This window comes from Sciurus carolinensis, chromosome 1 (assembly GCF_902686445.1).
Source record: "Sciurus carolinensis chromosome 1, mSciCar1.2, whole genome shotgun sequence".
Taxonomy (NCBI): domain Eukaryota; kingdom Metazoa; phylum Chordata; class Mammalia; order Rodentia; family Sciuridae; genus Sciurus; species Sciurus carolinensis.
The window spans coordinates 122,540,998-122,565,858 of record NC_062213.1 but is presented as its reverse complement, the minus strand read 5'-3'; the positions used below and the strand labels follow the sequence as shown (position 1 = coordinate 122,565,858).

Genomic DNA, 24,861 nt, shown 5'->3' with positions numbered 1-24,861 from the left:
CCCACCGAGTGAGTCTTCCCGGCCGGGGGAGGTTTTCCCACAGGGAGAGTAAAACCAGAGACACAGGCACAAACAGGTCATGCCTCAGCCCGCAGTTTAGTTCCCCATTGGATGACCATTGGTCAACAAGTGGAGGCACCTCTGCCCACTTGCAGGGAATATACGCCACCTGAGGGTCACCACCCCTAGAGAGGCAGCTTCTTCGTGGAGCTCTGCATTATCAACCTCCTCCAAAACTTCAGGCTACTGAAGGATAAGAGGGGATATACTAGCAATCTTCAGGGACATTATAAGTTGATAGAGGAAATCTGCAATATCTTAATGACCCACTGATTCCTGAACAATATGAGAAAACAAGGGAAGAAAATGCCCCAAACAAATCTAGATGTTACATCAATAGAATCCAACGACAGCATGGCAGAAGAAATGACAGAAAGGGAGTTCAGAATGTACATAATTAAAATGATTAGGGAAGCAAACGATGAGATGAAAGAGCAAATGCAGGCATTGAACGATCGCACCAATCGACAGTTAACAGAGCAAATTCAGGAAGCAAAAGATCATTTCAATAAAGAGTTAGAGATATTGAAAAAAAAACCAAACAGAAATCCTTGAAATGAAGGAAACAATAAACCAAATTAAGAACTCCATAGAAAGCATAACCAATAGGATAGAACACCTGGAAGACAGAACTTCAAATATTGAAGACAAAATATTTAACCTCAAAAACAAAGTTGAACAAACAGAGAAGATGGTGAGAAATCATGAACAGAATCTCTAAGAACTATGGGATATCATGAAAAGGCCAAATTTGAGAATTATTGGGATTGAGGAAGGCTTAGAGAAACAAACCAAAGGAATGAACAATCTATTTGAAGAAATAATATCAGAAAATTTCCCAAATCTGAAGAATGAAATGGAAAATCAAGTCCAAGAGGCTTATAGGACTCCAAATACACAAAATTACAACAGACCCACACCAAGGCACATTATAATGAAAATACCTAACATACAAAATAAAGATAGAATTTTAAAGGCTGTGAGAGAAAAGAACCAAATTACATTCAGGGGGAAGCCAATACGGATATCAGCAGATTTTTCAATCCAGACCCTAAAAGCTAGAAGGGCCTGGAACAACATTTTTCAAGCTCTGAAAGAAAATGGATGCCAACCAAGAATCTTATACCCAGCAAAACTTACTTTCAAATTTGACGATGAAATAAAATCATTCCATGATAAACAAAAGCTAAAAGAATTTACAAAAAGAAAGCCAGCATTACAGAACATTCTCAGCAAAATATTTCATGAGGAAGAGATAAAAAACAAAGAAGCAAATCAGCAAAGGGAGGAATTATGCTAAAGGAAATGGCAAATAAAGGAGGAACCAAGATGTGTCAAAAATTTTAAATATGAACCAAATGACTGGGAATACAAATCATATCTCAATAATAACCCTGAATGTTAATGGCCTGAATTCATCAATCAAAAGACATAGACTGGCAGACTGGATTAAAAAGAGAGATCCAACAATATGTTGCCTGCAAGAGACTCACCTCATAGAAAGAGATACCCATAGACTAAAGGTGAAAGGATGGGGAAAAACATACCATGCACAAGGACTCAGCAAAAAAGCTGGAGTATCCATCCTCATTTCAGATAATGTGGACTTCAAGCCAATGTTAGTCAGAAGGGATAAAGAAGGACATTTCATACTGCTTAAGGGAAGCATAAATCAGCAAGATATAACAATCATAAACATCTATGCCCCAAAGAGTGGCTCATCCATGTATGTTAAACAAATCCTTCTCAATTTTAGAAACCAAATAGACCATAACACAATAATTCTAGGTAATTTTAACACGCCTCTTTCACCACTGGACAGATCTTCCAAACAAAAACTGAACAAAGAAACCATAGATCTCAATAACACAATCAATAATTTAGACTTAACAGACATTTATAGAATATACCATCCAACCAAGAGCAAATACACTTTCTTCTCAGCAGCACATGGATCCTTCTCTAAAATAGACCATATATTATGCCACAAAGCTAATGTCAGCAAATACAAGAAGATAGAGACACTACCTTGTATTCTATCAGATCATAATGGATTGAAGTTACAAATTAATGAAAGAGTAAAAAACAGAAACTACTCCAACACCTGGAGATTAAACAATATGCTACTATATGATGAATGGATAACAGAAGATATTAGGAAGGAAATTAAAAAATTCTTAGAGGTAAACGAGAACAAAGAAACATCATATCAAAATCTCTGGGACACTATGAAAGCGGTACTTAGAGGAAGATTTATTTCATGGAGCGCATTTAATAAAAGAAGTAAAACTCAAAAAATAAATGACCTAACACTACAGCTCAAAGCCCTAGAAAAAGAAGAACAGACCAACACCAAAAGTAGTAGAAGACACGAAATAGTTAAACTGAGAGCTGAAATCAACGAAATTGATACAAAAGAAACAATACAAAAAATTGACAAAATAAATAGTTGGTTCTTCGAAAAAATCAACAAAATTGATAAACCTTTAGCCACACTAACAAAGAGAAGACGAGAGAAAACCCAAATCACTAAAATTTGGAATGAACAAGAAAATATCACAACAGACACGACTGAAATACAAAACATAATTAGAAGCTATTTTGAAAATCTATACTCCAACAAAATAGAAAATTTTGAAGACATCAACAGGTTTCTAGAGACATATGAATTGCCTAAACTGAACGAGGAGGACATACATAATTTAAATAGACCAATTTCAAGTAATGAAATAGAAGAAGTCATCAAAAGCCTACCAACAAAGAAAAGTCCAGGACCAGATGGGTTCTCAGCCGAGTTCTACAAAACTTTTAAAGAAGAGCTCATTCCAATACTTCTCAAAGTATTCCAGAAAATAGAAGAGGAGGGAACTCTCCCAAACTCATTCTATGAAGCCAATATTACCCTGATTCCTAATCCAGACAGAGACACATCGAGGAAAGAAAATTTCAGACCAATATCCTTAATGAACATCGACGCAAAAATTCTAAACAAAATTTTAGCAAATCGCATACAAAAACATATTAAAAAGATAGTGCACCATGATCAAGTGGGTTTCATCCCAGGGATGCAAGGTTGGTTCAACATTCGGAAATCAATAAATGTCATTCACCATATCAATAGACTTAAAGTCAAGAATCACATGATTATTTCGATAGATGCAGAAAAAGCATTTGATAAAATACAGCACCCCTTCATGCTCAAAACACTAGAAAAAATAGGGATAGTGGGAACATTCCTTAACATTGTAAAGGCCATCTACGCTAAACCCATGGCTAATATCATTCTAAATGGTGAAAAACTGAAAGCATTCCCTCTAAAAACTGGAACAAGGCAGGGATGCCCTCTTTCACCACTTCTATTCAATATCGTCCTTGAAACTCTAGCCAGAGCAATTAGACAGACCAAAGAAATTAAAGGGATACGAATAGGAAAAGAAGAACTCAAACTATTCCTGTTCGCTGATGACATGATTATATATTTAGAGGAACCTGGAAATTCCACCAGAAAACTTTTAGAACTCATAAGTGAATTGAGTAAAGTAGCGGGATATAAGATCAATGCACATAAATCTAAGGCATTTTTATACATAAGCGATGAATCTTCAGAAAGAAAAATTAGGAAAACTACCCCATTCACAATAGCTTTGAAAAAAATAAAGTATTTGGGAATCAATCTCACAAAAGAGGTGAAAGACCTCTACAGTGAGAACTACAGAACACTAAAGAAAGAAATTCAAGAAAACCTTAGAAGATGGAGAGATCTCCCATATTCTTGGATAGGAAGAATTAATATTGTCAAAATGGCCATACTACCAAAAGTGCTATACAGATTCAATGCAATTCCAATTAAAATCCCAATGATGTACCTTACAGAAATAGAGCAAGAAATTATGAAATTCACCTGGAAGAATAAAAAACCCAGAATAGCTAAAGCAATCCTTGGCAGAAAGAGTGAAGCAGGGGGGATCACAATACCAGATCTTCAACTCTACTACAAAGCAATAGTAACAAAAATGGCATGGTATTGGTACCAAAATAGAAAGGTGGATCAATGGTACAGAATAGAGGACACGGACACAAACACAAATAAATACAATTTTCTCATACTAGACAAAGGGGCCAAAAATATGCAATGGAGAAAAGATAGCCTCTTCAACAAATGGTGCTGGGAGAATTGGAAATCCATATGCAACAGAATGAAACTAAACCCATATCTCTCACCATGCACGAAACTAAACTCAAAATGGATTAAGGATCTCGGAATCAGACCAGAGACCTTGCATCTTATAGAAGAAAAAGTAGGTCCAGAGCTTCAACATGTCGGCTTAGGACCAGACTTCCTCAACAGGACTCCTATAGCACAAGAAATAAAAGCAAGAATTAATAACTGGGATAGATTCAAACTAAAAAGCTTTCTCTCAGCAAAGGAAACTATCAGCAATGCGAAGAAAGAGCCTACAGAGTGGGAGAAAATCTTTGCCAATCATACTTCAGATAGAGCGCTAATCTCCAGAATCTATAAAGAACTCAAAAAACTCTACACCAAGAATGTAAATAATCCAATCAACAAATGGGCTAAGGAAATGAACAGACACTTCACAGAAGAAGATGTACAAGTAATCAACAGATATATGAAAAAATGTTCAACATCCCTAGTAATAAGGGAAATGCAAATCAAAACTACCCTAAGATTCCATCTCACCCCAATTAGAATGGTGATTATCAAGAATACAGGTGACAACAGGTGTTGGCAAGGATGTGGGGAAAAAGGTACACTCATACATTGCTGTTGGGGTTGCAAATTAGTGCAGCCACTCTGGAAAGCAGTGTGGAGATTCCTTAGAAAACTTGGAATGGAAACACCATTTGACCCAGCTATCCCACTCCTTGGCCTATATCCAAAGGACTTAAAATCAGCACACTACAGTGATGCAGCCACATCAATGTTCATAGCAGCTCAATTCACAATAGCCAGATTGTGGAACCAACCTACATGCCTCTCAATAGATGAATGGATAAAGAAACTGTGGTATATATACACATTGGAATATTACTCAGCCATAAAGAAGAATAAAATTATGGCATTTGCAGGCAAATGGATGAAACTGGAGAATATCATGCTAAGTGAGATAAGCCAATCTCAAAAAACCAAAGGAAGAATGATATCGCTAATAAGTGGATGATGACACATAATGGGGGGTGGGAAGGGTTAGTGTTGGGGTTGGAGTTGGGTTTAGGGGCAGGAATGGAGGAAGGAAGGACTGTATAGATGGAGGGGAGGGGTGGGGGGGGAGGGAAAAAATGGCAGAATGAATCAAACAACATTACCCTATGTAAATTTATGATTACACAAATGGTATGCCTTTACGCCATGTACAGACAGAGAAACAACATGTATCCCATTTGTTTACAATAAAAAAAAAAAAAAAAAAGTTGGTGAAGGGAAGAAAATTTGAGCTCAGTGGCAGCAAGGTTCTTTCTAAGGATAGTGATTATCACAGGTCCCCGTTTCCATGATTCCTTTAGTCCCAACAGCCCACCTCACGGAAAAGGGCAATGGGCTCCATTTCCAGGCTAACTATGGGAGGGGAGGGCCTGCCCTGCAGCTCCGCTTGGATTTCCCTGGGGCTGGTGGTCTTCCCCCACCTGCCCTTCTCACTTTGACCTAGAGTGTGCTATGGATTCTCTGATATTCCAGAAACACCTTCCACTGCACTGCAGGCAGAAGTCTCTCCTGCAGTCCCATCAAGAGCCTGTGTCCCTGGAAGCAGAGATTTCCCCTCACCAACAGAGTCCCTGGTCTATGGTGTCACTCCTGGACACCACGGTTTCCATTAGCAGCAGACCACCTTCAACTCCCTTAAAGAAGCTCTGTGCACTATCACACTGGTTCCCAGCATAACCAGAAGGTGCTGTCCAATTAGTACTCAACAGAAGCTTGAACTGAAGAGAGGATCATTAGTCCAGGACCTTTATACCAACACGGTTGTTATATGTCTGTAGGATCTGATATGGTACAGAGAGGATCCTATTAAAAAAAGGTGTGAGCGACTCTTGAAGATGAAAAGGTATTTCCGTGCCACCAGTAGAAATCAGTAGCTGGGAATTAACCCTATTCCCACCCTACACGTCACGGTAAACTAGAAGTTGCTGTAGTCTTTGTGCCTCATTATTCCATCGTCAGCACATTGAAAGCAAAAATACCAATACCTATTCTTGTATATCTGCAAGAATATACATCTTGCTAACAACAATGGGATGTATTTTGAGGAAAGAAAGGAGAATACATTTTGGAGAAAATCTTATTCTCAGAGGGGAAAACAGACCATCACACCTCACTTTAGTGACTGTAAACTCATCTACGACTTACGATACTTCTGGAGCTGTTTTGCCAGGGAGTACATCGTAGATTTACGAATGAGAAATTTTTCTTCGAGGTCCTAGAAAGCCTGCTTGCTCTGTTGTAACTGAGAACTCGATTCCAGGACGACTTCTTCGAGATCCGTTTCTTCCCCTACATTAGAAGAACTGACAGGTACTGCCATGATGTTTTTAGCAGTACCTTTCCCGCCAGGGCCTGCACAGAAGAAACACAAACATGTCATGGGTTAAAAACAAATGAAACCAAGGATTCACCAGGACTAAGGGACGACAGTAGCAGTCATGATTAACTTACTGCTGAGAACCCATTAATCAACAACCCACAACACTTCAAAGTCCCTCCAAACAAGGTTCTGTCTGTAGCTACGACTCAGACAGCACTGAGAAGGTAGGGCTGAGTGCGCCAGGTAACAGGCTAACAGAATTAGAAGGTGGGACGTGTCATGGAATGTGAGGAGCCCCGAGAAGGTCACCACAGGTGTGGACCACCACTCATCTGCCAGTCTCAGTAGTTGTGTACCCTTATGCCATTATTACCAACTTCCATTTGCAATCCCTCCCCAAACTCACCATATTTCACATTTCTTCTAAGTGTGTATGTTGAGAATCCTCAAAGCACAAATGGTTTCCTAAAACACTGTATTATCTACAGGGCTACCCAGTAGTCTCCTCATTATTTCTTTAATATTAAAATGGATCTTAAAGATTTTTTCCAAGTGAAAAGTGCAAACTGCCAATGAAAAACAGTTAAGATGTTCTTCCCTGAATACCCTCGCATTTATTTCTAAATCCATGAAAAATATAGAACAAAGGTCACTTTATAACACTAAAAAAGTAAAGTATGAGTGTTTGAAATTGTTTTCTGCACTTTATCAATGTTATCTTTTGTTTTTATTTTGGCCTCTTTTATCTCTCTGGAACATCTGTTGGTGTGTAAGGCTCTAAAGGAATTCCTCACCTCCATTAGAAAAGTTCCCATTGGTTCACGTGAAGACAGGATGAATTTGGTAGAGAATGGTTGCAGATCATACAGTACATATTAAGTGTTCGTAGGGTCCAAAGTTCTGCACTCCTTTTCTAAGAAATAATGCTCATCTGAGCCAGCTCACATCCTGTTTCAGAAACCTCAAGACCTTTTCTCACTACCATCTGCCCACTGGACAAACCCTCCCTGCTCCTGTGTCTCCTACCTAGGATGCCTTTCCTTTCACAGCCCTAGAGTCATAGCCATTTTTCCAGTCTATTTAAATGCATGAGGGGCCTCTCTGAGGTCAGTGCATGTCTTTGCTACTCGGTGTAGCACCACCAATTGGGTCACTGTAGCACCACCAATTGGGTCACTGGGGAATGTATTTTCTCAAAAAGTCACAAGGAGCTGCTAAAAGCAGTAAATATTCTCTCACTATAAAACAATTAACCCCACTCATACATTGAATTCCTCTGGCTTCACTTTCTGAGCAGGACTGGACCTTGTTGGAGTGTCACTGCACAAACACGTATTCAGGCTTTCCAGACCATCTCCCTGTGGCTTCCCTTGATTTTGCTACTATTTAAATATGATCTGAGAATGGAAACACAAAGGGAAACCATGCTATGTGTTTGTGAACCCTCAACTATGGGACACTCATTGGAAGAGATTTTCCAGATTCCTCTTGTACCAAGCCCTCAGCAGATAGAGGCCAGTGCTGACTCTGCTCTTCACTGCAATCTTCCCTTCACCAGGTTGGGCTATTGGTATCTGCTATTGATGTTCTCACCTACTGAGAACCATGGCTGAATTTGGAATAGACATTTTAAGCTCCTTTCGGGTAGGGCTGGATACCCTTCCTAGCATGCCCCAATGAAACAAGCACAATGCTTTACCCGTAGAAGCTCAGCAAATGTATTCACTGTGCTTAGCTCACCTAAGATATAAGTGCTCTAGAAAAGTGGAGATTTTACAGTTTAAAAACATGATAAGGTAAATAGAGCAAAGCATGAGTGTTAGTTGATTTCTAAGAACACAAGAGTCATCAAATGCCATCCACTGGAATGTCAGAAAGCCAGGATTTTAGCCCTACTTTACTCCCTTTGTACTGCAAACCTGAAAATTACTTCAATTCTTTCCCCACATTTGAAATAAATTTTGAGAAAAAACAAGGGTTACACAACCAATATTAATTTGTTTTGATGTGGATGGAGAATGCTGAGTCCAGAGAAAACATCATGATAATTTTCACAAGGATGAACTTATATGTCTCACATACCTTGCCTCTTTTCTTTCTCCAACTGGCCAGGACACACTCAGTAGCTACTGATGTCATCAGAATCATCTCCAGACAGTGAGAATATGGATTTCCATGAGACAAACTGGAGACCAGGTGTTGGTAGTAGTCTGAGAAGTCACCCATTATTATGCGGAGACCTGTTAAAAACAACCAGTAGGAAGCTTAACTTGACTCCCAACATTTTTTGATACAGCACTGGCTGCATTCACCAATTAGTCCACTATCAATTCTTGGATTTGCTGGTCACTAGATTGACAGCTCTGTGAAAGCTAACATAATGTTCTATCTATCTCTATATTCATAGTTTCCATTGAGGCCCCAGCATTCAGGCACTTAGTAGGGTCCACTCAATGAACGCAAAAAAAGTGGTTGCAGACCACTGTTATTAGAATAAAGCTCCATTACAATGTCATCTAAAGCCTTCCAGTTAGCGACCCCCTCGATGAGTCCCCGAGAGCCAGATACATCACTGTGCATATGATGCTGAAGACAAAACTGTCCTCAGAACAGTTTGTGTTTCCCACCTATAAACCATATTGCAATAGTGTTTGTAGTCAGGGCTCTGGTCAGTTTTGACTTTTTCATTTGTATAAAAGTTAAAGATTGACTGAAAAAAGAATTCAGGGATGACTTAGTCTTGTTCTAAAAGATGGGTCTTAGAGAAGAGTCCATGTGCCAATGATTTATGAAGATCGTGTCTCCCAGAATAAAGAGGAAGCGGAGTTGAGGGAGCTGGAAGAGAAATCCAAACAGCCTAAAAACTGTGGGATTTCAGAGACACTACCATCTGTTTAAATGATGATTTTCATCATAGATGGACACTGCGTTGGCTCTGCTTCAGTGTGGCAGTTACAGAGAACAGCAGAACAGGAAAGAATTCAGAGTGAAAACCATAGGAGTGGGTCAACCTTATGCATAACCAAAGTGAAATTTCACACCCACCTATCCAGTGAATACAACCACCTGCATTTGAAAAGTTGCAGAGAATTTGTGCCTTCTAGGGTCTTCCTATCAATAGTTGACCTCATATGATATGTTGTTGTTGTTGTGTAGATGATATTTTTGTTATGGCAGAACAGGTCATGATCTTGGGATAACAGTCCAGAAACAAGTTATTCATATCATTCTCACTTCAGTGCTTACAAAGCAACAAGTGATTTTTTTAAAGGGCATGAAGTCCCCAAGACTCCTTAGATCCCCTTGGGCAGTTTCACTCTACAAGTACCATAAAGAAAATCAATTACCTGGTAAGAGGACTATGTCATCTTTGGTTATGTGAACAATATCATGGAAAACAGTCACTTTATACCTTTGATTATGGAATTCACAGCTCATTTTGATCTCATGATGTGTATTTTAAAACACTCAAGCCCCATTTGGGGGGCTTAACAGCCCTGATCATTCATTGTTTCATGGAATCTAGTGACTCTTCATCTTCTTCATCCTTCTCATCCTATTCTGCAAAAAAACTGAGATATGTCCAAAGTCATTAAATAGCTCTATTTTGCACATTTCCATATAGCAGCCTACCTGAGCCTGCTGGCATAAATTATGTGTTTATGAATTTAGGATGCACACACAGGATTGTACTGAATACTCTCATATGTTGAATTTAAAGAAATGCTCTGTGTTGATGTATTGATCCTTCATGTGCACTCACGAGGTGTCTGGATCATTATGGCAGGCTCTGAGTTCAATGGTAGAGTCTAAATGTACTTTTGTCTCATGGTCACTGGATGCTTGTCGAGGTTCTTCTGGATTCCTACAGTTACATCTCTATTCTTTATACAAAGCTCATTCCCAGGCTTAGGCGTTCTGCATGTCTCCACAGTCCTCAAAACAGAACCTATTCCCTGTTGTGCATTTGTTTCCATATTGAGAGTTTGGTGCTCATCTCCAAGGTGGCTTCCGCAGTGTACTACGGTCAATTTCTCTTTGGAATCTGTTCTAATATGAACCAACATTTCTACCACCACATTTTTTTTTTGTAACTGAAGCAACCCTAAACACTACCCAGCACAATGTTTATTAAAATGAATCCATGGGAATTCCCTCATTCAACTGCTATAGCTAAATGCAACCCATTATTGGATTCACTTTACAGGAGAGAAAGCAAAAACACCAGAAGGCAGAAGTGAACCATGTGCCTACAGGTATAAAAGTCAGAGCTCAGGAAGAGCTGGGGAAACTTTCTTTACTAGTCCAGTCTCTCTGCCCTCTAAGAATCTGCCTCCTGTCCTTGAGCACTGGTAATTGCTATCTCTTGCCCCAGAGGCCACATACCATCGGGGAGGACAGAGAGAGTTGGAATACCATCACCTCCGATATAATGCAGCTGTCCTTTTGTTCCCGCCCACACTGTACTCATCCTGCCATGGCCTTGACTGTGATGGAGAAACCAGAACATCTGGTGAAATGTTACTGGTGGAGGGGTGGACTGTCCCGTGAACCAGGGACTTCAGAGCACCTCAGTGTGATCAAGCCCACCCAACCTGCACTGAGACCGAGGCAAGGCTTTCTGCCAGCCTGCAGCCCTCAGCCAGTTACTTCTGCATGTCCTGCCCCTGGTGACTATCAGAGTCTTCTTGTGTGAGGAATTTCTTTGAGATGCTGACTTAGGTAGAAGGAAGAATCTCTCTCTTCTAACTTCTGGCTTAACTGAAGGGGTCCTTACACCTGAACTTGGATCAGGAAATAAGATTTCCTAACGTGGGACAGAGACATTTTCAGAATGGGAATGGCATGATGATAGGTGATAAGTACTTTGAGAGATTTCTCTTTCTCTCTCAAACACCTTCCAATTGTGATTATGGCTCATTTCTTGTGAACTGCAACTTTTTTTTCTCTCTCATTACATTTCACAAGCTGTGGCCCAGTGAAAATATGCTCCTGAGTCATTTACAGAAGTCCAGAGGTCTTCTGACTCTTAATGGTAGAACAGCATGTGATATTTTTATTTTTGAGTTAGTTTGGTTTTTGCTATGAAGTGACCCATACAGGAAACATATGCCTCTTGCTTGGAGCCAAGAAAACATGGTACCATCTCCAAAAATGGATGTGATTTTGCCATCCTTCTTGGATAGCCATGAATGCTCAAAGAACAATGTTGAGAATTTACATTTAACAGGACAAGTAGAGGAAATATAAGAAGACCCACTGCAAAACAATCATTTGGACCAATGATGAGGCATCTGCATGTTGAAGAACTGTCTGAGTTTCCTTGGATACATTCACTCTCCTCACCCCTGCCTGCATCGCTCCATACCCTGCATTTGCCAGTGAGTGCCCAGGTGGGACAGGTGTGGCTGCAAGTAGGAAGAGTGCAAGCTACCTGACTCCTTCCAGTGCCTGTGCTTCAAACCTGGTCCTAGAGTTTTACTCATACCAATGCGTAACCACAGGACCTGCCTGCAAGGAGATCTCCCCACCCTCTCAGAGGGCTGAAATTAAAGAATAGCGAGGCTACCTGGGAAGCCTTCTCCTTCTAAGGGGTGTGTACTCACTTGCCACATCCAGAGTAAACCACATGCTCCTCGTCCAGGAGGCTGGACTCTTGGGAGCCAGTGGAGTAAGACAAGCCAAGACAGCTGGAATGAGCTGAAAACACCCCATCTAGTGAGTCCACCAGCACTTCCACTTATGTCCTCCTCTTCTTGCAGTGCCATGCTGAGCCCTGGTATGTAAGGAGAGCAGAATGCTAAACATTCAATAATTGAACTTCACACCTCCTCACCTGGTCTTGACTGAAACCTTTAAGGAAGAGCTTCAGAAAGCAGAGTGGCTATCCCTTCAAAGCAGAGGAACAAATCAATCCCCTCTGCTTAGAATGTGAGTTTCAAGGGAGTTTGAGGAGGGTGGAGTGTGAGAGAGGGCAGCAGGTGCTCAGTTCACTAGTTAAGTAACACTGCTGATCACGAAGGAGACTCCTCTTTCCCTGTGCGGTTCAGGCATGCCATGCCACACTGACAGTCATAACGGATGGGACAACCCCAGTGTCCTTTGCTCCACTTTCCTTGCAAGGTTCTGGCTAGTAAGGGTTCCCAAGGCATTACTCATTCCAAAAGATGTTGGGCATTCAGGTCTTGTTCTTTAATACTTTGATTTAATATGACTTTGGTTTGGTTTGGTCACATTTTTTGTTATGGAATCCCAGTCAACAAACTCAGGCCAAGCTCGCAGAAAATGATGTGCGACTCCTAACTACCATGCACAGGAGAGTGCAGTGGTTCACTGTGAGTGAAGGAAACCTGACTTTGGTTTAACACCATTGGAAGGACTCTCTCTAAGTTACTATAGGTAAAAACTAATGGAAGGTAGAAACCAGGAAAAGAATCACCAGGGGGGGAAAAATTGATCTCCTCCCTGGTTATCAGAATGGTGGAATAAGTACATTCAGCACTTTCTGTTCTTCCCCACACCTGCGATCTCAAGAAGTCACCATTACATCCACTATCCATGATTTTCACATTTACCTGGAGTCCACTGGCACTTTTCCCAAACCTGCAATCTCAAGGTGTCACCATTATATCCACTATCCATGATTTTCACATTTACCTGGAGTCCACTGGTTCTTTTGCTTCAGATTGCCTTGAGTATCTGCAAATATATATAGACAGAAACAGTCCCAAGAAAAACTTAACTTTATACCCCATTACCAAACCTGGGCCAACTTAAACACAGAGTGAGCGTATTCTTTATGTGATAAAAGGAAACTCTGAGGAGGACACTCAAGGAAGTCTTGGGTTGTATCTTCTGAGAAATGGAAAGGTGTTCTTTCCTCAGTCACTGGTCAGATAGCCCTTGTTTGGTCAATTAATAGCATCACATTTTGTTTTCTGAATCTAATGATCAGTTAAAACTATTCATATTCCAAGTTATCAAGAAAAGATTGAAGACTAGTTTCTGAAAAACTTTCTTCAAGATTCATACCTTACTCCAGAAGCTGCTGCTTCTTGGTAGATTTGGAATTATATACTGGGACTGAAATGATGTGTGGAATCTATAGACCTTCCATGAGGAAAGACCTTTTGTGCTAGTGAGAAAACAGGATGATTTCTATTAAAGGGAGTGGAGTATGTCAGGATCCAGTTCAGTCATTCTGGAATAATTCTAAAACACTAATGAGAGACCATGCCAACACTATCTCCTGTGATGCAATCAAGAGTACTAACCTATTTATACAGTCACTAATCTCAAAGATGACTTACTGTTCAGGATCAAAAATTAGCAAGGATATTATAGGAGAGATCAGCTGTTATAGCTTGGAGGAAAGAGAGCATGCAGACCTCTGCTACACACATGCATCAGTGATACACACATGCATCAGTGGTGCCTGTGAGGCTATGGTAGTCTCCACAACCACCCTACTCTGGTTATTCCTGTGTGCATCATTCTGAAGTTTCATTTCACCCTTGAGAAATATGACCGAGAGGAGTACAGTTCTCTTTTAATGGACTACCCCCAAGCTGCATCCAGAGAAGAGACTTCATGTTCATCCTACAGATCAATACCGGAGCACAGAGGTTGGTGGATGTCTTACGGCCCTCATCCAATGAGTCCTTCAGGGCTTCTTCCACTTCCTCCATTTCCTCCTGTCCCTCTTTGCTCAGCCTGGTGTGATAAAGTGTATGATTAAACCAAGAAGGATTAGATGCAAGAGTCTCAGGAGGTCCTGAAAGACACCTAAGGGAGTGGTCACAGAAGGTCAAGGGGTTCTACCTTCTAAGAAAAAGAAAATGATCCACCAAGGATAATGGCAGAGTGCTGCTGCTTTCATGGCAGAACATAGGAGAAGATGCACTGACTAGAAATGAGCTGAGGATAATGGATGAGAATCCTTACTTCATACAACAGTGACCCACAGCACATACACACAACATAACAGTGGCTCAACCTTTTCTATAAATTGTGTCCATTTTTACATACATCAGAAGTTTATGCTCTTGAGACACTGCAGAATCCAAGAGATTTTGTGCATTCTAGGATTCTTTCTCTACGAATTGTGAAGATATCATTATTTTCTGATTTCTTGATATGAAATCCCTGCCAGTAAGCTACAGTCGACCACACATAAACCAGATATAGATCTCAACCTCAATTTATCCACACAAGAGTGCAGAGGTAGTTTCTGAATTCAAAAACTTTGGTGAAGCTTGATTATTCCTACCCTCGTGAACCTAGCAGAGGACAGTTGCCTCAAAGAAATGCTTGTCAAAGAAACGGGTGAATTTAGTGTTTGGGTTACTTCAAAGCTGAGAATAACTTGGGCTGTAGTCATAAGAAAAGACTTGCTACAACCAAGAAGTGCCGGGAAAATATAGCCAATTGTTGGAAATTGGCTCTTATATTAGAAGTAATAATGTGGTATCTTTCCTACATCAACCAATCAATCAACCTGCCTACCTATCTACCTTTATACATATGTGAGAGTGTATATGTGCACTCGCAAATATACTGGTATTATATTTTATATGACATTGTATAATCTGATTTTAAACATGAATTGAAGCCAAATTGTTTTATAAATTTTGTTATTAAACATGGAATTGTACTCTTTTGTTTCCCATTTGAAAGAACAAACAGAATTTAAATCATATTAGTTTACACATTATCTTTTAGTTACAATCTGCCAACACCAAGTGAACTGTTAGGACGTAATCAAAATAGCTCTATTATACTTTCTTTATTTTTCAACCATTATAAGAAAGACATTACACAGAACATAGCTACAAAAAGGAAGTTATATAAGTCTAATGTTGATCAATTACATTAAAAATGAGATTTGTCTGCGTATGCAGTTATTCAAAACAATTGTTTAATCATTTCTTCATTTTATATAAGGTTGTCCCTCAATCTGTAGAGATTGGTTTCTAGACTCTTCCTCAGGTACTGAAGTGCACTGATGCTCACATCCCTTAAATAACATAATAGAGTATCTGCATACACACACTTCCTGGTTCTATCAGTCATCTACAGAGTCTACATAATACCTAATACAATGTAAATAGTATCTAAATCCTTTTTATTGTACTGTATTGTTTTCAGAATGACAAATCAGCCTGTACATGTTTAGTACAGCTGCAGCCACGGAGAGGCCCGACTACATACATTATGAATGATCTGCAGTTGACTGAGTCCACAGATGTGGAAACCACAGATATGAAGGAACAACTGTACTCAAGTTGCTTTAAGACCATTCTATGTATTTACATTTGCTTTTATAACAAAGAAAAGCTTTAGTATAAGATTTCTGTTGTGTTAATATTTAATTGTTTTATATCCAATGAATATGTGAACCTAGTTGCTTGTAAAATATGATTGTTTTCATAATCCTCATTTTAAAATGAAAAGAAACCAATGATTATACCCTAAGATTGCTTAATGTTATTAACTGTGTAAGCTATCCCTATATGCATCCATGAAAAAAAAATGTAAAATATGTTTATGTAGGCTGTTATTTATCAGCTAGATTAAGTCACTCATTATTTCTAATGTTTACAAGGAATAGGAATCTGTATGATTTAGTATAAGTTTTCTATATTTGGTTTCTGGCAGTTTTATAATCTCTCACATTTTTAAATTGAAGGATTCACAGACATATGCTACACAATATTCACACTGAAATACAAGGCACTGAATGCAAAGATTATGGGGGTTTTTAGAGGTGAAAATTAAATTTGTCAACAACACATTGTTCAATGTGTGAACATATTATCTACTTAATATAATTTAATAACACTTAATTTAATAAGTTAATAAATATTTAATATCAAAACATGCCTCAAACTAATTAACCTATTTCAGTACTTCCCTCCAATCTTGCCAAAGTCCTTGTTTAAGCCTATCCTTTTTCCTTGGAAAACTGACTAGACTGATTGGATTCAGCATTCAAAACAATTAACTAATATTATGACAAATCAAATTTTCACAGTAATAGAAAAAGAAATAAGTGTGAACTGTATCCATGCCTGGTTGTTCTTTTTGGCTTGTTTTTTGTTTTTGGCCTGGACAATGGTGTCTTTGTCTATTATTTAATGACCTTAGCAATCACATTATATCTAGAAAGAAACAGTCTGGGCTTAAGCCACTTCATGAAAGATAAAGATGACATTTCTGACATAGCCTGCTTGAATAAAATGGGTACTGAGATAACTAAAAAATTGTATTAATCCAGGCAGATCTTACACAGAACAATTTTAGAATATTCATAAACTATATGCAAATGAAGTACACATAACCAATGTAACTGGCACAAGATTCAGGCCATGATAAACAGTAAGTAGTAGGATTGCACAGCAAGGGGAAAAAAAGAATGAAGTTTTGCTTCATAATTAGTAACTGACTGCAACATAAAATATTTTTAGAGCTCATAATACTAGTCCCATTATGAAAACAGCATTGAAATATTCTACTGAGGGAGATTAATTAAACATTGTGAAATATACACAGTACCTATACTTAGAGTGTAATTAAGTATTATTGATTTGATGTTTATCTGGGGAACTTCCAAGTAAAAACTCCAGGAAAATGAGGGATTTGCCAATAAAATCTTAAACAACTTAAGGTATACAACGTGGGGGAAATGATGAAACATAGTTGAATGGGCAAATTGAGAATTGTGGTTATAATGTCCATAAAATACATAGGAATTTTTTGGCTCAAAATAATTTGGCAAGTACGAGAGCAGAGGTCAAGACAAGTTGCTTTAGTCGTCCTCCATCAATGCTTGTGACTCTGAGCCAAAAATCAAGGGGATAAATTCTAAATAAATGTCAAAGACAGTAATTATAGGTCAAGTGTCTTGGACAATTTTCCTCAACACAGACAACTGACTAAATATTTTTAACAAACATTTTTCCATGAATGCTTTGGGCGGGGCATTATGCTTAGTAGTCAAAAGAGGAGAATTAATGATGGCAAATTATTTATACTTCAGATATGAAACCTGTCATTTATATTGTTGATAAAAGATAGCATCAAACTTTTAAATTATGAATTCAGAATAGTCATTAAGTTCCTGAAAATTAAGAGAAGTTTAGGTTTAACCTTTGCACATTTTAGGAAACTGCCAAAAATACTATTGCCCCCTCAGAAAAACCCCTCTGAAACACAAACCTTTTTGTAGATATTTCGTTCTGTGAAATTACAAATGTGTAAACTTGTTGCTTGATCAAACAGAAAGTTAATCTCATTTAATTTTACTGCCTTTAAAAATCAAAATGAAAACAAACTGCCGATCAATCATAGGTCAGCTCCATTTTGTATAGAACTGTTGTAATATATGATAGGGGTGTGTGTGTGTATCTCACTACATATATGTATGTATATGTATGTACATATGCATATACACATATGTATCTATTTATCACACTAGTAACACATTCACTTATTATATCTGTGAAAGCTCTGTACTGGCTCTGGTCTATCTTCTCTCTTTCATCCACTGTGGTATTGAGATATACAGGAGGTCTGGGCAGTTTAGTCCAATGGTTGTCAGGAAGAGAGTAAAAGAAAACTAACCCAATCACAAAGAATGCAATTATCTGACCTTGATGACTTCAGCTTAGTGCTGGATCAGATAAGAACCTTTACAAAAATTTATCAAATACATGATATTTTGCCTTCAGTCCTTTATTGAACTATTTATATCTCCTCTAACAATTTGATCTTTTTTGAAACTACAAAACTCAGAATATCAATTACTCTTCAGTAAAAATTCTGGGAAATCTCAATTAAACTTAGAACAGAAAAAAATGTGCAAACTTGGAAATCCTTACAGAATCTCTAACATTACTCTAATAGCTTTTTTCAACTCTTACATTCTGAGCTTTTAAAGAATCACATGAGGGCTGGGGATACAGCTTGGTTGGTAGAGTGTTTGCCTCGCAAACACAAGGCCCTGGGTTCAAATCCCCAGCGCCATGACAAAAAAAAAAAAGTTAAAGAATCATATGATATAAAATGTAACACTTTCCAACAATAAGTAGCCTACCTAAGGCATAGAACATCACAAAAATGCATGCCACACACTCTAAACAAAATTTAAGGAATTTGATAAGGATTTTACCTTTATTTTAAATATAAACTTCTAGATACTACGGAATATCGATAAGAGACTGTAAAGAGCTTGAGTCAATCAATATTAACACATTTGGAAAGTAGCCCTAAGGAAGTAAAGCTGTCAGAGATTCCACAATCAGAATCAAAGTATGATTTCATAAATAATGGTAAAACACTATAGTCACTAGAAAAAGGAAAATGAATCAAAAGGTTATGCCCAGCAAATTACCTTTCTAAACCAAGATGAATGTAACTTACAAGAATTGCTAAAATCACTGCAGTACTCTTCACTTTCCTAAGTCCCAGAAACCTTTCACTGTTTTGGAGGAAAAAAAAAAAAAAAAAAGCATACATGAGGCAAAAACATACATTTATGCATATTTTCTTTGCGTACAAGTATATAAAATTTTGACCAGGATATTTATTTCTGTTTTTATAGGATTCAAAAAATAGGGATATTCATCAACCATCACATTTTGACTTTTAAAGCTCATTTCTTATTTTTCATAGGAGACATTTAAATTTGTTTTCCAGCCTAGTCAATATTCACATATTAGTTTAATTTGGAGTGTTTGATTTCTAGAGATAAGATCTCAAAATTAAAAATTACAGTCACAAATTGCCATGAAATGAAGTCTCACAGATCATTGAATTATTATGTTTGCTTATTGTTGTTATACATATCAGTCATATATAACAAAATCCTTAAACTAGTACATGACATACAATAAGCATTTGATATACGTCATGTTACTTGTGTCATTTATTACTACTAATTCATTTACTATTATCCTATTGTCCATTTGGATTAAAATGATGTTCAAATGATCAAGTTATGTAACATTAGAATTTAAATTTTTATAATAAATATTTTAGATTCAGTGGTGGGTAGACAGTTTCTGGAAAAGTTCCGCTGACCTTCAAATCTTAGGTACAAGGCTCACAGAAGAAATTTAATTCATCTATGTTGACAAGACTTTCCATTTCTTTGTAGGAGACTTAACTTTGTATAATCTAAAGAACAACAACAATAGTCCCTATTTAATTATACATTTTTTATACATCAAGAGGCCATCCTCAAGTTAATTACAAATGCCTTTGACTTTTAATGCTAACCCGTTCTGAACTGATGAGTTTATGTACATCTGTCCCTCCTTTTCTTGTCTACTGATATTTAGGTAATCATATGAAATCATCATGTTTTTGACTTACAAAAATGGCAATTTCATATGCATCCATCAAATCAATAAGACTTTCCCCAAAACACAATTACGCCACATCATGTTTTTTCAGAAAGTTGCTTTCTGACCTTCCAAAGACAGACACAATAGACCATGAAAAAAGTACCTCCTAACCCAATTTCTATAGATGCTCATGAATGATTACCTTTTCTTATAATCATATCAAAGTACTTAAGTTTATGACAGGATTTCATTTTATTTTTATCTGTTTTACTTTTTAAATGACAAATAAAATTGTCTATCTTGATAGTGCATACCATGATGCACTGGTATTTGTACACATTTTGTAATGGCTAACTCAAGCTAATTGAGGTATTTGTTTTCTCACATGTTCATCATGGTTTTGTGGTGAGAATATTTAAAACTGACTCTCAGACAAACCCAAATAATACAGTTTTCTCATACTAGACAAAGGTGCCAAAAACATACAATGGAGAAAAGACAGCCTGTTCAATAAATGGTGCTGGGAAAACTGGAAATCCTAAACCTCTATCTCTCACCCTGCACAAAACTCAACTCAAAATGGATCAAGGACCTTGGAATCAGACCAGAGACCCTGCACCTTATAGAAGAAAAAGTTGGTCCAGATCTTCATCATGTCAGCTTAGGATCAGACTTCCTTAATATGACTCCCATAGCACAAAAAATAAAAGCAGGAATCAATAATTGTTTAGACTCAAACTAAAAAACTTTCTCTCAGCAAAAGAAACTATCAGCAATGTGAAGAAAGAGCCTACAGAGTGGGAGAAAATATTTGCCACACATACTTCAGATAGAGCACTAATCTCCAGGATCCATAAAGAACTCAAAAAACTTTACACCAAGAATACAAATAACCCAATCGACAAATGGGCTAAGGAAATGAACACACTTCACAGAAGAAGATCTACAAGCAAACAACAGATATATGAAAAAATGTTCAACAGCTAATAAGAAAACGCAAATCAAAACTACCCTAAGATTCCATCTCACCCCAATTAGAATGGTGATTATCAAGAATACAGGTGACAACAGGTGTTGGCAAGGATGTGGGGAAAAAGGTACACTCATAAATTGCTGGTGGGGTTGCAAATTAGTGCAGCCACTCTGGAAAGCAGTGTGGAGATTCCTTAGAAAACTTGGAATGGAAACACCATTTGACCCAGCTATCCCACTCCTTGGCCTATATCCAAAGGACTTAAAATCAGCACACTACAGTGATGCAGCCACATCAATGTTCATAGCTGCTCAATTCACAATAGCCAGATTGTGGAACCAACCTACATGCCCCTCAATAGATGAATGGATAAAGAAACTGTGGTATATATACACAATGGAATATTACTCAGCCATAAAGAAGAATAAAATTATGGCATTTGCAGGCAAATGGATGAAGCTGGAGAACATCATGATAAGTGAGATAAGCCATTCCCCAAAAAAAACAAAGGACAAATGATCTCTCTGATAAGCAGATGGTGATACATAATGGGGGGTGGAAGGGAGGCAAGAATGAAAGAAGGATGGATTATATAGAGGTAAAAGAGGGGTGGGAGGGGTGAGAGCGGTGAGAGTGGTGGGAAGGGTGGGAGGTGTGGGAGGGGTGGTGAGAAGGAAAAATAACAGAATGAGACAAACACCATTACCCTATATAAATGTATGATTACAAAAATGGTATGCCTCTACTTCATGTACAACCAGAGAAACAAGTTGTACCCCATTTGTTTACAATGAATCAAAATAAATGAATAAATAAATAAAAGAATAAAAAATAAAATTGACTCTCAGCAATTTTCAAGCATTCAGCACACTCTTATAGTCACCATGTTCCACAGCAGATAGCCTGAATTTATTCTTCCAATCTACCAGAAATTTTATATCCCTGACAACATCTTCTCATACCCCCACAGTTTCTGGCAGCCACTATTCTACTCTCTGTTTCTGTGAGTTCCACTTTTTGAGATCCCACAAATGACATCATGCAATATTTATCCTTCTGTGCATGATTCTTAGAATAACAGTCTCCAGGTTCATCCACGGAGTCACAAGGACAGCATTTCCTTCTTTATTAATACCGCACAGTACTCCATCATGTACATACACCACATTTTCTTTCTCCATTCATGTGCTGATAGACATTCAGGCTGATTCCATCTTAACTACTGTGAATAACTCTGCAAAGAACAGGGGAGTGCAGAGAACTTTTGGGGAAAGCTCATTTTATTTGCTTTGAGTATATAACCAGAAGGCGAATTGCTGGATCATTTGGCAGTTCTTTTTTATTGTTTCAAGAATCTCCATAGTGGTTTCCACAATGGCTACACCAATTTACAATCCTACAAATAATGTAAAAAGGTAGGTACCCTTTTCTCTATTATCCTTGCCACAATGTGTCACTTTTTGCCTTATTGGTAATTCTCATTTTAACAGATGTAAGGTAGTATCTCAATTTGCATTTCTATGATGATTAGTGATATGTGACATTTTTTATATACCTGTTTGTCACTTTCATGTCTTCTTTTTAGAAATGACTTTTCAGGTCCTTTGTCCATTTTTCAGTTAGATTATTTGTTTTCTTGCTATTGAGCTCTTTGGGTTCTTCATATATTTTGGATTTTAACTGTTATTAAATAGATGGTTCAAAAAACAGACATATATACCAATGGAACAGAGTAGAGAACCCTGAAGTAAATCCACATGTCTATCCAACTGATGTTTGGAAAGGTACCAAGAACACACAATGGAGAAGACAGTCTCTTCAATAAATAGTGTTGAGAAAACTGATGGACACATGCAGAAGAATGAAATTTAGACCTTTATCTCTCACCACATAAAAAATCAACTCAAATGGACTAAGGATTAAATGTAGATCTGTAATGATTAAAAACACCAGAACAAGGAACAGATTCTCAACAATGGTCTTGGCTAACATTTTTTGAAAATGACCCCAAAAATACAGGTAACAGAAGCAAAATTAGATGGCATTGCACTGAGTTTAAAAAGCTTATACATGGTAAAAGACAAAAAAATCAATAGAAGAGAGAGGCATGGAATGAGAGAAAACATTTCTGAATATGACAGTGTATTAGAAAAAAGACTGAATTCTGCTTTTAACAGTCTTATTTTGCTAAGTGCCTGGTTGTTTCACATGCCTAGTTTGTTTTTCATGAATATAAATGCACTTTTTTTTTCCAGTGTTAGGGATTGGACCCAGGGCCTTGACGCTTGTGAGGCAAGCACTCTACCAAATGAGCTACCTCCCCAGCCCTAGATCCACTTAATTTTTTAGAGGTAATATTCATTGAATAGAAAAATGACATTTGGCAGAGACCATTTACTTGAACACCTGGGGCAGAAGTAATTTTTTTTTTTTGTTTTTTAATGCAAGTCTGGAGATAAATGTAGCACAGATTCTTGTAAGATAGACTCTAAAGAAGCAAGTGATGCATGACAGTCAAGATGTTTGGGAAAACAGAGATGAGAAAATATACACAAGCTTGCCCTTTATAAAAGGGGACTTTGTGCAGAGCACTGTTAAGGAGAAGAATATAAAGCCTAGATCATCACACAGAGAGACAGAGAGAGAGAGAGAGAGAGAGAGAGAGAGAGAGAGAGAGAGAGAGAGAGAGAGAAAATATGGAATGGGTATTCCTGCAGGCAGAATGAGCTATTGGCTACAGTTTGTAAAAAACTGTGATTAAAGATGTGAGGCAGACTAATAAGTATTTCCACTTAAGGTCAAGCTGTACCAGGGGTGTTATCAATCAGCCTTTGTACATCTCGGCTCCAAAATGACATCTATGGTCACATTGGGCATGCTCAATCAGATCATCCTGATGTTATCCATGCAGACATAATTCAATGGAGAAATGTACAGCTAACATTTCTCAATCCAAATCACTCAAAGAATTCATCACATAAACCCAAAGGACTTAAAATCACCATACTATAGTGACACAGCCATCAGTGTTCATAGCAACTCAATTCACAACAGCTAAGCTATGGAACCAACCTAGGTGCCCTTCAATAGACAAATGGATAAAGAAAATGTGGTACATATACACAATGGAATATTACTCAGTCACAAAGAATGATATTATGCATGTATTTGCCACTAAATGGATGGAACTGAAGCCTATCGTAAGTGAATTAAGCCAATCCCAGGAAACCAAAAGCCCAATGTTCTCTCTGATATGCAGATGCTGACTCACAACAGGTGGGAGGGAGGAAGGAGTGGGGTTTCACTGGATTGGACAGGGAAGAATAGGGGGAAGGGAGAGGGATGGGAATGGGAAAGATGGTAGAATGAATTGGACATAACTTTCCTATGTTCATATATGAATACACAATTAGTGTAATTCCATAGCATGTACAACCACAAGAATGGGAAGTTATAGTCCATGTATGTGTCATATATCAATGTATAACAAAATGTACTACTGTCATGTATAACAAAAAAGAACAAAAGAAGTTTCATATTAGAATTTTAGAGAAAAAAGACTGAAGGAATTTCAGGTGTCGTATCAGAATTCCCAACAAGCATCAAGAACAAAGAAATCAAGGACTGAATTTAAAAGTGTTCTCTGGAGAGAGCCTTTGTCAACCATGCCTGAAATCAACTTGTTAGTTTAACATTTTTTTTAAAAGTTATTTAAAATCCAGATAACCTTCTAACAGGGTCTATAACAGAAACTAGCAACAATTGAGAAATGAAATGATTTGGAAATTAATAGTTAATGACTTATTTTGCTTCAACAGAGATCACAATATCAATATGAAGATTTGTCTTCATTTGTAGCCGATTTCTATCTTGCTACTTAATTTGAAAGAAACAATTTCAGTAAAAACTTGTCTAAAACACTGGTGCAATAAATATG

General features: G+C 37.8%; 1 protein-coding gene across 6 annotated transcripts in view; it reads right to left on the bottom strand.

Annotated features, from left to right (window-relative positions):
* The window catches only part of LOC124994462 (neuroblastoma breakpoint family member 12-like), a 48,824-nt gene that overhangs the window by 11,730 nt on the left and 12,233 nt on the right, over positions 1-24,861 (bottom strand). For 2 of the 6 annotated variants that reach the window (XM_047566393.1, XM_047566438.1), the window contains exons 2-6: positions 13,263-13,304; positions 12,212-12,381; positions 10,018-10,177; positions 8,688-8,845; positions 6,431-6,637 (exon numbers count right to left, since the gene is read on the bottom strand). The gene's annotated coding sequence lies outside the window, so the exon portion shown is untranslated. Of the gene's footprint in view, positions 1-6,430; positions 6,638-8,687; positions 8,846-10,017; positions 10,178-12,211; positions 12,682-13,262; positions 13,305-24,861 lie in introns of those variants that run through there. The other 4 variants (XM_047566412.1, XM_047566403.1, XM_047566422.1 and 1 more) reach the window with 4 other exon arrangements.